This window comes from Achroia grisella, unplaced genomic scaffold (assembly GCF_030625045.1).
Source record: "Achroia grisella isolate CSIRO2021 unplaced genomic scaffold, CSIRO_AGI_Agris_v1 utg660, whole genome shotgun sequence".
In the NCBI taxonomy this organism is placed as follows: Eukaryota; Metazoa; Arthropoda; class Insecta; order Lepidoptera; family Pyralidae; genus Achroia; species Achroia grisella.
The window spans coordinates 3,499,189-3,516,642 of NW_026712984.1; the positions used below are offsets into that span (position 1 = coordinate 3,499,189).

The window sequence follows — 17,454 nt, forward strand, 5'->3', positions numbered from 1 at the left end:
TTCTGTCCTCTTGCACTGGTGCCCCTCTTATATCCTGGAGCTCAGGCGGGAACACTATTCCATTATTTTGTACAAGGTTTTGGAGTGTAGCGGTTTAATATTATAGTTCCGATGGTTGCGGGTTCGATTCCTCGCAAGGTACAAACATTTGTATTCATGAGTATGATTGTTTGTATTGGTCTAGGTAATCTCTATTTATATTATACGTATATTTACAAAAAAAAAGTAGTCTATGAGTCTAGCAACCATAACACAAGCTCTGCTTAACTTGGGACTAGATGGCACTGTGTGAATTGTACTGGGTTATTATTATTATTATTATCAATGTAATGTAAATGTAATTTACATCCAATGAGACTAAAGCATGGGGTTTTTCAAGAAAGGTATACTAAGTTTCTTAAGGGTCTGCAACGCGCACGTGATTCTCGTGGTGTCTCAGGCGTCCGTAGGCTACGATAACCATTTACTATCAGATAGGCCGTATCTTGTCTGCCCCCATCGTAGTATAAAAAAAACCTGTCAGTATGGTTGATACAAAATCTGTGAAGCATTATACATACAATTTATAGCATGATAAATATTAATTGACCCTATATGTATGACCAATAAACAAATTTTAAATCTTACATCGTTTGGAATAAATACAATAGGTGTTTTCAAATCCATTATTTATGGTCACCCTAAGCGGCTGTCGACCATTTGCGCGTGCGCAGCTCACGGCCTATTATAGTCCAGACAATGAGTGCTAATAACCTGTACTCTTGGTATGCACTCCGAATGCAGTTATATACAATAATGTACATACAGTAAGGTCTCACTTGGTGCAATATGTATCTACCTACTACGTCACTATTTAACTAACTGATTACTGGTCTCATGTTTTTAATGTGAATAAATCCATAAATTTATGACTGAATGATTTTTTTATTTAGCATATAGGTACGCTAAATAGTTATTTATATTTTTACATAGCTTAATCGTGATGCTCAAGAATCAGGCATTCCACAACATTACACATTAAATAGATAATAATTAAAATATATGAAATTAAAAGTACCTACATCACAATAATTTCATAAATTTTACTTTCTTTATTTCCCCTAGTCTGATGTCAAATATTTTGCAATCCCTGGTAAACCAGTACATGAATAGGATATGTTTTAAGTTTTGCGTTAGTACCTACTTCAAACTTCGTGTTTTAATATTCAGATCTTAGATTTTAAAATTCAAATTCTAACCCCTCTCACCTCTTGTCACACGTCATATTTTTTCGACCCCATTATGGTAGACTTTATAAACATTAAAAAGTCTGATTCCAGTTGGTTATGACGAAGGCTATCTTACTACCTGAATTCGCAACACATACGCACTTAATTGGGGGTCAAAACTGTTGAATATTCTTTATTTACAAAATAATCTTGCTTTGTCTAATAGAACCTTGTATATATTTTTTTTATTGTAGGAAACAAAACCGGAAAACATAGACCTTATTAATTTTATGTACCAAACGTACATTTAGGCCATTGGAATGTATTTTCTAATTAGAAGTCTTCCTTTTCCCGATATATGTATAATATAAAAAAAAAAATGTGGTGGCAGCTGACCATGTACAGGTACTATTACAGACGCATGTAGTTGACGGTAGTTTTAGTCTATTACATAGACAAGAGCATTTTTTCGTAATTTTGCATGTCAATTTTGAAATTTGGTTTGTGGATTTATAAACTTTACCTTAAAATTCTTTATGTTCATATTACACAAGGTTTTAGATGTGTATATGTTAGAAATAAATGTCTTGAGATTAAGTATTATTAAATCTTGAATCTATGCATACTAAAAATAGAAAAATTAATAACAAATTTACACAAAAAAAAGTTTTGGATCGTTCAATATTGTTAGTACTTATTGTTAGAAGCGATGGTTTTCATCTCCTTATGATAGAGTGTATTCTTTCCAAATGATTGATCGCTACAGTTGTGGTATAAAAAAAAAGTATTAGAGGCATACCCAAGCAGACTTCCTATAAAGTCTACCTCGCTAGTTCTTAACCCGAGGGCCCAACAAGCATAAAGGAAAAAAGTTACAATATACGGCATAAAGTGTGATGCTGTGACGGTCGTTCAGGGGACGAGGGTGGCTAAAATGTTTCATTTAAATGTACAATGGATGATACTAGAGTGCACGGTTAGTAACTGATAATGTGATAGATTACAGGTGATTTTGTCGAGACAACGTGCATTACACTCCACGCGTATCTATATTACGAGATATAATGTCTCAATTTCAAGATGCGATCACATTTTATCGCTCTGTTTCTCAGTACCTATGTAATATAATGTAATTATAAATTATGTATATAAGATACATGTACATAATTGCTTTGTTACACGCATAGATAAAATGTTTTTTTTTAAACCACAGATGTTTACTTTTCTGTTTCTAAGATGATTGAGTTTTCATTTCTCGAAGGCAAAATGAGGTATTGTATGTATGTAGATATGTATACTAGTATATATGCGAATCTTTCATGTGTATGTGTTATAACTGAGCCTGTTACTATATACTTGTGTAATTATTATGATTATGAATAAAATTAACACTAAATTTTAAGTGTAGTACCATATATTTGTGAATATCGCATTCGAATCGGTTATGCCGTTTCCGAGATTAACACGCATTAGCTCACAGATAATTATTCCAAAAAATCAATGTTTTGGGTTCTCTTACTTTAATAAAGTCCGCAATAATGGTTTTCTCTTATACCTTCCACGTACAGACAGAGATCTATTCATTTTTATTATTATTGGGAAATTTATCATTGTGGGTTCAATTGAAGGGACTAAGTTATTTTTATGAGTTTAATTTATGGATTATATAAAAAGGTGTTTCACATTTAGAGATAAACAAACTAGGTACGTACTAATTCAATAACAAAGAGATTGTATTCAAAGATATGGTTTTAAAAATTATTATTCAAAATCAGCAGTCTTAATAAGATTGTATAGTAGGGGTCGTAATAAAATTTTCTATCAAGCTTAATATATTCTAGAGCGCTCTTTTCATTTCATTAGGCAGATATTATGTTTTACTTAATTTAAGTATATATTTCAATAACTGGACACTGGTACCTTTATTTATCAGTGTTTAAAATATTATTATTATTTTAAATATTCTCTAATTATCTTTTAAATAACAATAGAATTTCTCAAATATTTCCTAGACGAAGTTTCAAGCAAAAGAATAATACTAAAAAAAAGACGATACAAATTTTTGTTTTAAAAATTGTCAATAATAAATATTGATATAGATAATTTGAGGTAAATAAATTATCTTAATTAGTACCTATTATTGTAATTTTCTAAATAAAGCATGCTATTAATATTAAATTAAATATTAGATACTAAATTATACTAAGTTATTTATAACTACCTATCCACGCTCGTAAAAATAATCTACTTATATAATTTTTGTTTATCTACTTATGATATTCTTTTTTCAAAATATAACACAGATAACATATAAAAACGTAATAAAACTGGGATTTTATTTTATAAATGCTGGTAGATATTGTAATGTAATGTTATCTAGAGCGTGATTAATAATGGTCAGTTGTAATATTACAAAATATTAATTAAACACCCAGTACTTGCATACTCATCTATACGTATAAGTAGGTATTATACTTAAACGATTCTCATTATGATCTTATTAGATTTAATTGTTAAATATTAAGTCTTGACTAGGAATTCATTTCATCATAGTTATTTGACGGCCTCGGTTGTCTAGCGGTTTTGCACACCGCACAGTGGGAAACTCATTTTCGTCTCATAAATCTATAACTTCTGTATTAATAAAGATATGTACATGATTTTTTTTCCTGATAATCTTAAATATATATACTTTTAAATAATGTATGCTTTGTGAGTAAAAAAATGTTTCTAATAGTTATAAATAATTTAGGAATACAAGAAATATAGAATTTGTAGACTTACATTTATGTCCTAAGAAGTTTATACAGAAATAAGTAAAAGTATCAGCGTAAAAAACCAAAATTCTTATAAAGATAGCTTACAAGTCACTCAAGAGCTCCTTTTCTTCATCAAAAAGTACTAAATATTTTTAATTGGAAGGTTTTCTTAAACTTGTTATGTATGGGTCAGAGGTACATAAAAATGCGTGTAGAACATCTTTGTTAGAGGCTACCCTCGAACATTGTCTTGCATGATGAAGCCTGAACTGTTTATAGTCTTTTTTCCGTGATGAGCATCTTCTGAAAGTTGCCCAAAAGGCAAGACAGAAAAGTAACGTATCACTCGTTCACATTTCATTTTAACATAAAGCATTTTTATTAATTCCTCATATATACTAGTAATTTCTGATGTGCAATGATAATTTTGGAAAAATCTTGTGGCTGTATTGCCGTCATTAGTGTTGCCACTAACTTGCTTCGGCTTATCTATATTTAATCCAAGTTCTTCTCTGAACCTTCTTTGTACATAAGCCTTCTTTTGCTTTTTTAAATTTTTATTTTCTGTTGTTGTGGCAGATCATTTTTATTGATTTGTATTTTGTTTGTAAGATAAATGTAAAATAAGTTCCACGAATGCAAAGTTGAAAGGCCATATTGATAGGAAGTTTCATCGACAGGTTTATTTTGTACTTTTTCTAAATTGTTCATCTCTGTGGGTTTTGCACTGCAAATGGTACATACATTTGATTTCTGGTTTAACGTTAGTAATTTCTATACATAATTTTGGCGGATAGCACGAAGCTTCACGAATCAATATGATGGAAACAATAAGTAATTCTTTACTATCAAACAACTCCTCATATTTTCGTACTGTGCCTTGTTCAGATCCAATTTTATGAAAATGCGAAGAGCTTAATGTTTTGAATACGCTGTTATATGTGCCGGTTCATTAGATTATTCATTAAGATTGCTCAATTCATCTAGTTTTCTGTCGGCAATGCTCGTAAAATATCAATGATAAAACTCTTAAACCCTGTACATATGTACAGGGTTTAAGGGTTTCACCATTGACTCATATGATTCAGTATAAAGTTATCAAGCAAGCCTTGTTTTTCCCTTTCTTTATCCGAACTGTCTTCGTACGTTTTAGAAGGTCTTCCTCTTTTCTCTGTCTAAGTAGGAGGTTCAGGTTCGCATGTAGTTTTTTCTAGATTTACAGTGAAAATACCATCCTATCAATTGCTATTTTATTTAAAAACGTTCTTTCTTTCTACCACATTTCGTATAGCGTTGACGAAACTGAGTTATGAAGGACTTCTGAATACTTGCGATAATATATTCGCATCTGAAGATTCGGTAAAATTATTTCGTAGTTTGATATAGAATCAACATAATTTGTATCACTTTAAATCAATAAGACACTTAAGTCGCGTCTGGTACACGAGAATTCACTCATTGGGGCGAGATGAGTAATTAACAATTGTTTAGTAATAACAAATGCTTATAAAGAACTGTAATATTTCATATGCAAATACATACACTATTTTATACTTAATAATGATCATATACGTGTGCAAAATTACTTGATAAAAAATATTTATCATTATGCGGTATAGAATAGGTCTGTATGGGAATGGGAACTATATACTGTGTGAAATAGTTGATAAAAGTAAGGCAAAAGATAAAATATAAAGTAATAATTGAGCAAAAAGTATTTTTTTGAATATTCAGACAGAGAATCTCAAATAAAGAAGAAAATCTTAATATACGTTCTTAGAAAAAACAAATCTCACCATGATATTATACTCGATTTAAATATTTTACGCAGTGAAACTGCACAAAAAAATGTTATGCCATCAAATTACATTATATTTCCTAATAAATAAAACCAAATTTAGAACTTCGGCAAGCTTCGGCAACTGTCAAATCTCCAAGTGAAAGTCTGAGAAAAGAAAATAGTACATGTAACGATATATGGATTTTTAGTTAAATAATATTCGACTAAACTAAATATATTTTTATTTTATAGTAAAGTACACATTCTAAGCATTCTAAAATGGTATCACTATATCACTTGATATTGTTTTGATACTATAAACTTGTACCAAACAAATTTAAGTTACATAATTATTTTTGTATTTTTTTCATTCCTTGACTTTAGAGGCTCTATTCTATGAAGTATGAATAGTCAGAGATTTTAATCATATTTATAATGATAGAGTAACTCTTTGGCTACAATTTGAGGTATTATACAAGCATATACACGGAGTTTTAGAAAAAGTATTTATGAGATGGCTTTCTTAGGCGAGTTCCCACTGTGCACCGCACATAATTCTTATGATCGCGGGTTTGATTCCTCGCATAATGTAAATATAGATATTCATGAGTATCTGTTGTATAAATATGTAAATAAATTAATAATGGGATAAATATTTTAAAGGTAGTTGTAGAGACAGACAGTGTGGTGACATAATAGAATTTTGTTTTATAGTTTTTGATTAGAGAAGATAAAAAATAAACTTTAATTATATTAATATCACAAGAGTTTCTGATTGTTTTTATTAGCCTGTGTCTATATGGTGTAGGTATTTAAGTAAAAAATACTACAGATATAAGTATTTTTACTATAATTTCTCTAGTACTCATAACACAAGCTCTGTTTTATTTTTTATGACTTTCTTTTTCCAATTCTCTTTTAAGATATATAGGTACAATCAATTAGTTAATTTTTATCATTAACGTTGCATTATGTAGCCATATTTTAAGGATATACTTAGTAGAGTAGGTAGAATTTCTACAAACACGTTTAAAAGGGTATCACTGTCTTACGTAGGTACTTCAGCCGCCAAGCAGTTTGCTTTGTGAGCTGTTTCGTTAGAAGGTTGAGATACGGTAGTGATATGACAGGTTATGACATCTGAGTCTTCTGGAATGGCAACTCATGAATTTTTGTGCATGATATAAAGTGATCTCCTTGGTTTTTTTCTTGTAGATACTGAAATATTAATGTTTTAGCGTTTTTAAGTTTAACAAATGAGGATCGGGCCGTCTTTACAGCAGTCGGTGTAGAATACGAATGTAGGTATTTCCTGTGGCTTGCTGCCTTGGAGTACCGAGGGACACCATGGAGTTTTTAGTGAGAACGAATCTCCCATACCCCATCACGTTCTCTCGGACGGGACGGACTTAAAATCTATTAAGATTATATTGATAGGCCAATTTTTTATCTTTTTTTTATCGTGAAGAAGACATTCTCACTTCAGGTAATTAAAATAGCAAACAATCTTACAGCCCACTTAATAGGGACCCTAATTCCACATTTTCACAGAAAAAAATAATAGGCAGATAGTACCTACACAATTTTAAAAAAGTAAAACATTTTAAAGCACTTTATAAAAACAGTTTTGTTAGTTACTTTTTTTAAGCGTCTAAGTTTAAAAATAAGTGAAATATCAAATTTTAATAGTTACGTTGATTAGATTAATTTTATAGAGGTCAGCGAAATATGTATAGCGATTTATATATTTAAAACATATTCATGTACTTACAAGAACTGTTTACATCTATATTTCTTATTTAAATAACTAAAGTTATCGTATGCAAAAATAATTTTATAATCATATAAAATAAATTATTTTAATATAAAATATAATTTATATTTTTACACATTTAATATTTATAATTATGATTATTTTAAAATTACTTTAGGTAAAAAATGATAATGTCATACGATATATTTTACGGTACAAAATATATGTTATTTTGAAATATAAATTCTTTTACACGCAAATAATTAAACAATTTTACTTCTAAATTGGTAAAATATATAGGTAGGTACTTTACATTATTTGTAATAGAAATTAAATTCATATAAGATTTATATTTTACGAATACAGTTCTTATTAGAAAATTTCTGAGCCGCAACCATTATTAAAATTTATATATTAGCTTTACGAAAAAAAAAATACAAAAAGAACAGAAATATGAAATGCTGATGGAATTAAAAAAAAAAATACGTCACTAAAATATTTTTACGCAAAATACCTACCGCGCGGACACGGCAAGGGTCAATATACGAACTACAAATGTAATATTTTGCTGTTCGACCAACTAGATTCGACTAAGACGTGTCTAAGGGACCCCGCTTAAAGACAATGACCGATCGCTAACATATCGATAATTTCCACCGTTAATCTAATCGAAATTGCACTTACCCAATCGTGAATAATTTTAGTGATATCTGCCGTTGTTCGAAATTTAAAAATGTCCAACCACAGTTCCAGTCTTTCACAAAACACTATAATTATTTGAGCACAGATTTGCAGTCTTATATCACTTAAAAGTTTAAAGGCACTATTGACGGTTGCGGGTTGCGTCGGATCCGCATCTCGTGCGACAACCTCACGCGACGAGATCGCTTCTCTTTGTGCTTATTGAGAGTACGCACTGTCGCTTGCTCTCGGGGGAGAAGATGGCCGCTATTGGTCGGACGGCGGCGCGCGCGGAGAAGGAGGGCGCATCTCGTACGGGACGCGAGTGAGCGGGACGGATAGATTTGTTCGTTGCGCTACAGATTGTCCAACGGTGGCGATTCAGGTGGATCATTTGAGAGGCGACAGGATAATGTGGAGATGCCCTAACGGATGGTTCCGTTTATCGAATATCGAGTCCATTTGGCGCGCGTTATCTCTGATTAACACAATCAAATGGTGGCAAGTCGCTACACACTGTTGTATGTAAACTGCCATTATAAAATATGATTTCTGTTTAATCAGAAAATTATATATATTTTTTTATGTTATTAACTAAATTAATATATATACTTTAAATAATATTAATGTTGCAGATATGTACCTAAGCATTCTATATAACAACAGACATATCAATATCTATATAGTAATAAAGAATATAAAAATAAATTATCTAATATATAAAATTCTCGTGTCACAGGTTTCGTGTTTATACTCCTCCAAACGGCTTGACCGATTTTGATGAAATTTTATATGTATCTATATTCAGTAGGTCTGAGAATAGGTTTATAACTAATTTTTATACCCTAAGTGTTAAGGGTAGTTCACCCCAATTTTTTTTTAATTTTTTCGACAACTTTTTTAATTTGTTTTATGTGTCATTAAAAAATACATACAACTCTAAATTTTCACCCTTCTATTACCAACCCCTATTTTTTAATAGCGATATTAATTTATATGGCAAAACGTTTGCCGGGTCAGCTAGTACTATATATGTATAGTATAGTATAGTATAGTAGTACTATTGCGAGTTGCAATCGGAACTAATAGAATAATAACATAAATATTGTTTACTAATTAGTATAATTAATTAATTATAGTATTTTATTGGATGATCATGGAATGTACGTGCTTGCTCTAACAATGTTAAGATGTGCATGAAGTCAGGTAAGTTAGCACAATGTGACAAATTCATTAGAAATTAACCAATGTTTAAATGGTGTTTTGTTGTTTTTTGGTCTCATGGTATAGTCTATGCTGGAATATTGCTATGCTACCCTTGTCATGGGACACTAATCACCATTGCTAACAATCTCCTTTTTCCCAACTACTTTTAGTGAAGTGGTTAGAAATACTAAAATACCTACTTCTAATCAAATATCCTCAAATAGCTTTTAAATTATATTATAGTACAATATTCTATTTTTAAAAAGCAAGGCAATAGATATTGTGTTAAATAATACTTCGAATGTAACTTCCTTACGGGATGTAAGTATCAGTTTTATCAGCGTACCCAATCATCGACACATCTCATCTTGACCTTTTACAATCGGTCAAACGCATAGCAAATAAGTCGCCCTCCCATACTCCAACACGTGGTCACTTAATTTTTACTTATTTCATCTGTTTTTAGATGGTGGAATGAGATTATTAGTGATGTGGATTAATAAATAAATAATCTCAGGACAATTCACACAGAGCCATCTAGACCCAAGTTAAGCTAGCTAGAGCTTGTGTTATGGGTACTAGATAACTGATACATATACATAGATATTTTTTTTTTGTAAATACATACATATTATACATAGAAAATACCCAGACCGATACAAACAATCATACTCATGAATACAAATGTTTGTGCCGTGCGAGGAATCGAACCCGCGACCATCGGTCGTAAAGCGGTGTGCTTGACCGCTAGACCACCGAGGTCGTCAATAAACGCAATGCTAGCAATATACCATTGTCAAGTTGACATCCACGCGGTTCCCCCTGGAAACCATGGTGGTAAATTACCATTTGCCTAGATGGGCTAACTGACCTGACCTCATGTTGATTTTATCATCGTTAGCGAAGGCGGAAGCTGAATTAACATCTTTACTTAGACAACTTTTGTTAAATTTCGGTCGGTTTAGCATTTCGTCTTACTTCGACTACAATGGTTATGGGTTCGATTACATTCAGGAGTTTGATTGTTCGTATCGGTCTGGATGTTTTCCATATAGATATATTATGTATGCATTTACAAAAGACAATGTATTTAAGTATTTATCGGTTGCTATGCTATAGTATGCTAGTACCCATAACACATGCTGGCTTGGGAATAAATTGCGCTGTGGGAATTGTCCTGCGTTATTATTATTATTATTATTATAAGCAGGATAAGAACAATATGAATTGAAAAGAGTAGACTCTATTTTACTGTTATCTAGCTTGAAGCAACAAGCAACTCTTCCTTTCTTTTTTAATTTAAATTAGGTACTAAGTACCTACATTTCGAATAAACTGCAGAAATATAAGATATCTTGATTTGATTAACTTCCAGTTAAACTAAAAAAAGCTAAAATTAAATATTGTATTGTATTAATTATATTGCGAACAGGGATGAATGGAAGCGAAAAACATATTACGCCGACCCTAAATAAATGGGATAAGGTTCTTCCTGTGCAGATGATGATGATGATGATTAATTATATTGCATTGTATTGTATTGATTATATTATATTGTATGTTGGACCCTGTTTTCCACATATACCCCCCTCTCATTAGATCCGTTATGCGTGTAGAGCTAGAACTCCTAAAGTAGCCAGCTATGTTCCTCCCAGAAACGCAGAAGCCTCCTGGTGTCTTCACAGGCCTCACGGAGGGACCTCACCGTTCCGAGGATTTGTGTGCGTTGTGTGGCCACTGCTACGCACTCCAGGATTACGTGACCGGCCGTTTCTTTGGCTTCACAGCAGCCCCGACAAAGAGGACTGTCTGCTCGCCAGATTTCAGTAAACACTTGTTTTTTTGAGCGAGGATAGTAATGAAGTTGTTTGTCCACTGGGTTGTAAGTACCAAATTAAATATTACAGACAAATAAATCTCATAGGTACAAACTTCGCTATTATCTATCTCCCTGACATTAATCGATGTTCGATATCATACTGAAGAGATAACGCTGATCTTTTGTTCAAGGGAAAAAACAATAAATTTAAAAAGATTACATCCATCAGTATCTTTAAAAAATATTTTTATCTTTATTCTACACGCATAGGTACAAAATATCACAGCCATATTGTAATATTGTCTCACAAGAAAACCGATTAGTATCTCAAAAATAATTTGGACCAACACGCGTGTAATCGGTATTAAAATACATTCACCAAAATAGGGTTAAAAAGGATGAAGATTATTTTTTAATTACCTAAATTAAATGACAAACAATTTGATGACTCGTCTGAACTAAATGGTAAGTGGTAGTAAAGAAGTTAGTGATAAACGTCGTCTAAATCCATGAACTTCGAACATCACTTTGGTCATACATTCCACTTATCTTGTAATTCATGTCATGCCACTTATCTTATAATTCACTGGAATATTTCACCTATCGACCGAAACAAGCAAGAAAGCCAGCTGCTTGACTGAAATAGATAGACAAATGTACCCAAATAGTTAGTCTTTAGTCTTGACTAATAGTAAAACATATTGTACTTATTAGTCAAGACATAGATGATATAACACCATTAATAAAGCATAGCGTTGGCACCTACATATAGTTGAAGTGGGCAGGGAAAGTAAGGGATTGTTAGTAACGGGACTAATGAACCCTGTGCTAGCAATGTACCATGTCAGGTTTACCTCCACGCGGGTCCTTCTGAAAATTATCGTGATAAATTCCTGATGAATTTGCCATGATGGACTAACTGACTTGATTTCAAACTTATCTTATCATCCTCCACTGGGGTACGACTTGTGTATCAATCCATTGTTACCAATTTAAAAAACATAGCTGACGTCATACATCTTTAAAACTTATCTACAGGATATTTAAGCACAATTTTACAGCTAAGATGGCCGCGTTACTTAACGGTTCAGATATCGGAGTTATAGGAAACTAAAGTTATTATCTGATAAGAGCGTGCAAACACAACCATAACTTAGTACTTATTCACTCCATTTAGCATCATTTCAATACACCGGATGTATTGATTAGCTAGCAAGTTAGTGCCGGTGGGGGAGGGGACTCTAAATAATGAGGACTAGTGGTCTCATCGCAAACAAACCCACAATTTTTTTTTATTAAACTAATAAAATTTCTAAAATAAAAGAATCTAAGTTACTCCTTATAACATTAGCTATCTGCGAGTGACGGTCCCACTAAAATCTGTCCAGCCGTTTCAGAGCAAGAACAACCAGACAGACAGACATTTTTTTTAAAGTAAGTACCGTTATATTTTTAGATGCATTTAGTCAAAAACTATTAATTTGACATTACAAACAGACATCTCAATTTTATTTGTATAGATTGAAACAGGAATCATATCATATTCAAAAGTCAGCCTCAGCTGGTCTGAGTATGTGTGTAACGCGAGTTCAAACATGATACACTGTAATGACAAATTATGTATATCCAACGATATATCCATATACAGGTAACTATATATTTACCTTTTATGGTTTTACTAATATGTACATGGTTGACATAATAGACACGTTTATAAGGAAATATATATGATATTTACGTCAATATATACTTTAAAGGTTAGGTTAGGTTAGGTTTCGTAATAAAGGAAAATTGAAATAAATTGAAAAATTCAAATGAATTAATTTAATAATAATAATAATCTCAGGACAATTCACACAGCGCCATCTAGACCCAAGTTAAGCTAGTTAAAGCTTGTGTTAAGATACCTGATTTTTTTGTAAATACATACATACTATACATAGAAAACACCCAGACCGATACAAACAATCATACTCATGGATACAAATGTTTGTGCCGTGCGAGGAATCGAACCCGCGACCATCGGTCATGAAGCGGTGTGCTAGACCGCTAGACCACCGAGGTCGTCGTATTTAGATCTTTAAATAGTAAATGAATTAATTTAGAAATTCAAATCAGAATAATTAAATAAACAGCTAAATGTACGTTTTATTTTGTACTTCTGTATCAGGGGCATCTTAAGATATTTTTGTAAAAAAAAAAAAAATTTTAGGAAATTCGTTAGAGATAACAAAAAACATGACTAAATTGTCTTAATTAGACACCATATTGTCAATTGTATAAAGCTAGGGGCAAGGGGATTGCTAGCAATGTGGACTGATGGAGACATTGCTAGCAATGTAGGTACTATGGTTGATCTCCACGGATTTCCTCCTGGTAAGCATCGTGATAAATTTGTCACGACAGGCTAACTGACCTGACCTCATGCTCATCTACCATCCTCCACAGGTGCTCCGCCAACGTAAACCGTTAGTACAGGCAGGTGCGTCATTCCATTATTATCAATTATAAAAGGCTGATTAAAGCTCAATTTCAGGTTATAAAAAAACATTACGGCCTCGGTGGTTTATCGGTTTAGCACATTGTTTTACTTCCGATGGTCGCGGGTTCGATTCTTCGTTCGGCACATACATTTATATTCATGAGTATGATTTTTTATATAGGTCTGGGTGTTTTCGATGTATATCATGTATCTAATTACAAAAAGAACGATGTATTTACATCAATTGTCTAGTACCCGTAACACAAGCTCTGCTTACCGTGGCATTAGATGGCGCTATATTAATTGTGCAAGGTTATTTTTTATTATTATTGAGGAGATTGTTAAATACATAATTTACGAAAAAAAATATCTATATATTCGTATCAATTATCGAGTACCCATATCACAAGCTTTAGCAATCTTAACTTAGGACAATATGGCGCCGTGTGAATTGTTCTGAGATTATTATTATTATTATTGGTCCATATTAATATTTAGTTTGTGTATATCGTCCATTCTTCTAGTAATACGCTCTCCCGCCAAATCACGGAAACCGCGCGAATTCATTGACAGACCGGAGTACGTTTACAAACATGGCGTCCGCGACGGAAAAAGATAGACAAACGGGATGTTCGATGCTTGGTTTACAAAATATAAACTAGGGTGGCTACTGTGAACACAATAGAATTTAAACAAACCATCTCGTCTAAAACCGAAGTGCACAGTAGACAACTGGGGTACTGTCATAATTATGAGTATTCGTGGTCACCCAGTGGTCATAATTCGACCATTCATTAATTTAACATTCAGTAAGACTATAGACAAATAATATTAATTTATTCCCAATTTGACTACAGGTTTTAACAATAAACCAAAGATACGCATACGCGTGTGTGTTAAATACATGGTAGAGTATGCAATACTTTTTTAAAATTAAAAATATTAGCTTCAAATTATTCTGCTCTCCTATAAATGTGCGAAATTTCATACTCAATTTATATAAAAAGGTATACAAAGTTTTTGCTTCGCGTATTAATATATACGAGTAGATTACTTAGACTTAAGCATTGTAACCTGTATTTTTTATCTCTCTGCGATTGTGTATCGCAAAATTACAGATTTTTAATGTGTTTCAAATAATATTGTTAGAAATGACCTTACATAATTAAACCTCTACAATTTTAATTGACCTTGGCCTTGTTTAATAATTAAAAAAGTAATATTACTATTAACATGTGTGATTAACATGTTAAATTGTGGAGTTGATACTAGTAACCGGGCTGGATTACAGATTCTAAGCCAAACGTGATTGTAACAAGCAATTGTAAACAGCGAAAGTCACTCTCATCAACACATCTACTATAAATTATACATAGACATCTATTTCTATCAGTTTAAAAGTAATCAAGCCAGTTACTCTATGAATTTGTAATCCTTAAGAACATCAAACATTAGTGGCCCATAACGTCTCTGCCATAGTAAATATGTAGCCATAGTTCATGGTAAGTACAATACATACAGTGGTTATTACTTTAAATAGAATAGGCGGTCTAGTCCCTTGAAATTTCAAAGATTTTAAAAAGTTGCAAAATAAATCAGGATTATCAATAATATTTTTTTTTCTAAGGGTATATTAATATTTTCTACATTCTTATAATTACAATACCTATCTATTTGTGCTGAAGAATTTTAATATTTCATTTTTTACACGATCATCAATTTCTTCTCTAATCAATAATCATCAATTCCATAGCGCACAGCGGTAACTGACACTGGCCGGTAGCAGCCTTGCGCGAACAATCATAAGAAAAAAGAAGATTCCATTTCGCGCCAACACTTCCGCCATGTTGTTCGCGTGATGAAAATGATGTATTGGTCATACGGCTTTCTTTCACTTTCGTTAGAGAATCGTGATGTTGAATGATAAAGTTGTTTCCTTGTTCGTCTTTCTAATTATGAGTTGTTAGGAAACTTGCTAATAATTGTAATTACAGTTAGATGCTTTATAAAAAACTTTTGGAATAAAATTTGAAAATGATGTTTGTATTGACTGTGTTAAGATTCATTTATGCTTCTACTTGTAATAGTTACTACAATATCTGAAGAAGTAAAAAAGAAATAAAAATATAGAAATGATACCAAAGACAACGGCTGTATGGGCCTAGACTCTTTGGCTTTCCTATAAAGATAAAAAAAAAACAAAAAATGTATTAATTATTATAATATAATCATAGATAGACATATCTTGTATCAGAGGTAGACTGAATAAAATCGTCCTCGCTTCGTAATCTGTGTTTCGAATGTATTGTGGAGAGTAGACAGTGAGATTATAGGATAAGAGGCAAGACAGCTTAGTCCCCAGGAATGACAATATGCATATCTCTGTTGCAGCTATTCATGTAAACATATATTATCCTATTAATAAGATTTTACAAATATAGAAAATTGCGCTTTTTGATGAAAAAAATGTTTCACGAGGTTGAGGTGACTATAGTGACTACTACTACATTGCTAACAATATACTTACATGGCAAGTACATGGCAGTACAAGTAGTTACATGACAGTTTAACCTGCACGCTGTCGTCTCTAAAAATTATCACGTTCAATTCCAGGTAAATTTACAATAACGGGCTGTAAAGTGGCTGTTGAATATATGGATATAGGTATTGAAACAACCAAATTCCAAATAATAAATACTACTTGTTTATTGAACTTAATACAATGTCACCCACTTATACACAGACATCCTTTACCATAATACCCCATGGATTGAGTGGACAGGGGATCGTTAGTAATATGGACAGATGACTATACACTGGTGCCCCGGCAGCGTAAACCGTTATCGCAGGCGGGTGCACCATTCCATTATCATCCGTTAAAAAAATACCCCACGGATTTATAGAATCAGTGATACCTAATCGTATCAAGTAGATTTTAATACAGTAGATGTATTCTTCGGGTTACCAGACTCTATATCTGTATACAGGGGGATAAATATAAGTGGAAACAGAACAATAAATCGATTGTGTCTGATAAATATTAACGTTTCCTTGGAGCCGTTTAAATAACCGTATTTGAACATATCCGAATCTGGGTACCGGCGCCTGTGTTGCCATTATCATACATTTTCCCAAACCTTCTTCTAAAATCTTCCCAATATTAAGATTTTTATGAGTAATCCCTCCCATAAATAGGCTATGTTGTTGTATTGAGATACTTTAACATGAGCGTTTCCTAATGTTTATAAGATGTTCTCGTTTTTTGAGTGATTAAACAACGCATATGTGTATTTAATAGGTGATAATAGTTGTTTATGGTTCATTAGCCTGCGCTAACGGCATAGGTAGGTCCTGCAGTTCGACGTGGCGAATTCAATAGGAATTCAGGGGTTTCACTGTGCTACACTTATTTTTATTAATACTCCTGTATGACTGATATGACCTCATGTTCATCTTAGCCTTTGTTTTCGTTTCCAAGCCATATTTCATTAAGTTAAATTTCACCCAGATATCCCTCAAAACTATTACTCCCCCCTCAAATTTCCCTTTATCGCTACAAAATCGCCATGTATAGGGGAAAACCCCCTAATCTGGTATCACTGGCCGGCACGCCGGCATCAGTCATGTATCTTATTTGGCTACGATATTTGTATGGCGATATCTGTTCTCTTCTTGCTCGTGTCAATATTGTCTAAAGGGTCGACGACCCTCTATATGCAATGAATATTGTATCTATTTCCATTTATTGTGATGTGACCTTAATAGA

The 17,454-nt window shown here is 32.4% G+C and overlaps 1 protein-coding gene across 1 annotated transcript in view; it reads right to left on the reverse strand.

Moving 5' to 3' along the window:
• Positions 1-8,382, reverse strand: part of LOC131849638 (zinc finger protein Xfin-like) — a 30,949-nt gene extending 22,567 nt beyond the window's left edge. Inside the window, exon 1 of the mRNA XM_059199751.1 lies at positions 8,185-8,382. The gene's annotated coding sequence lies outside the window, so the exon portion shown is untranslated. The remainder of the gene's footprint in view (positions 1-8,184) is intronic.
• Positions 8,383-17,454: the final 9,072 nt, after the last annotated feature.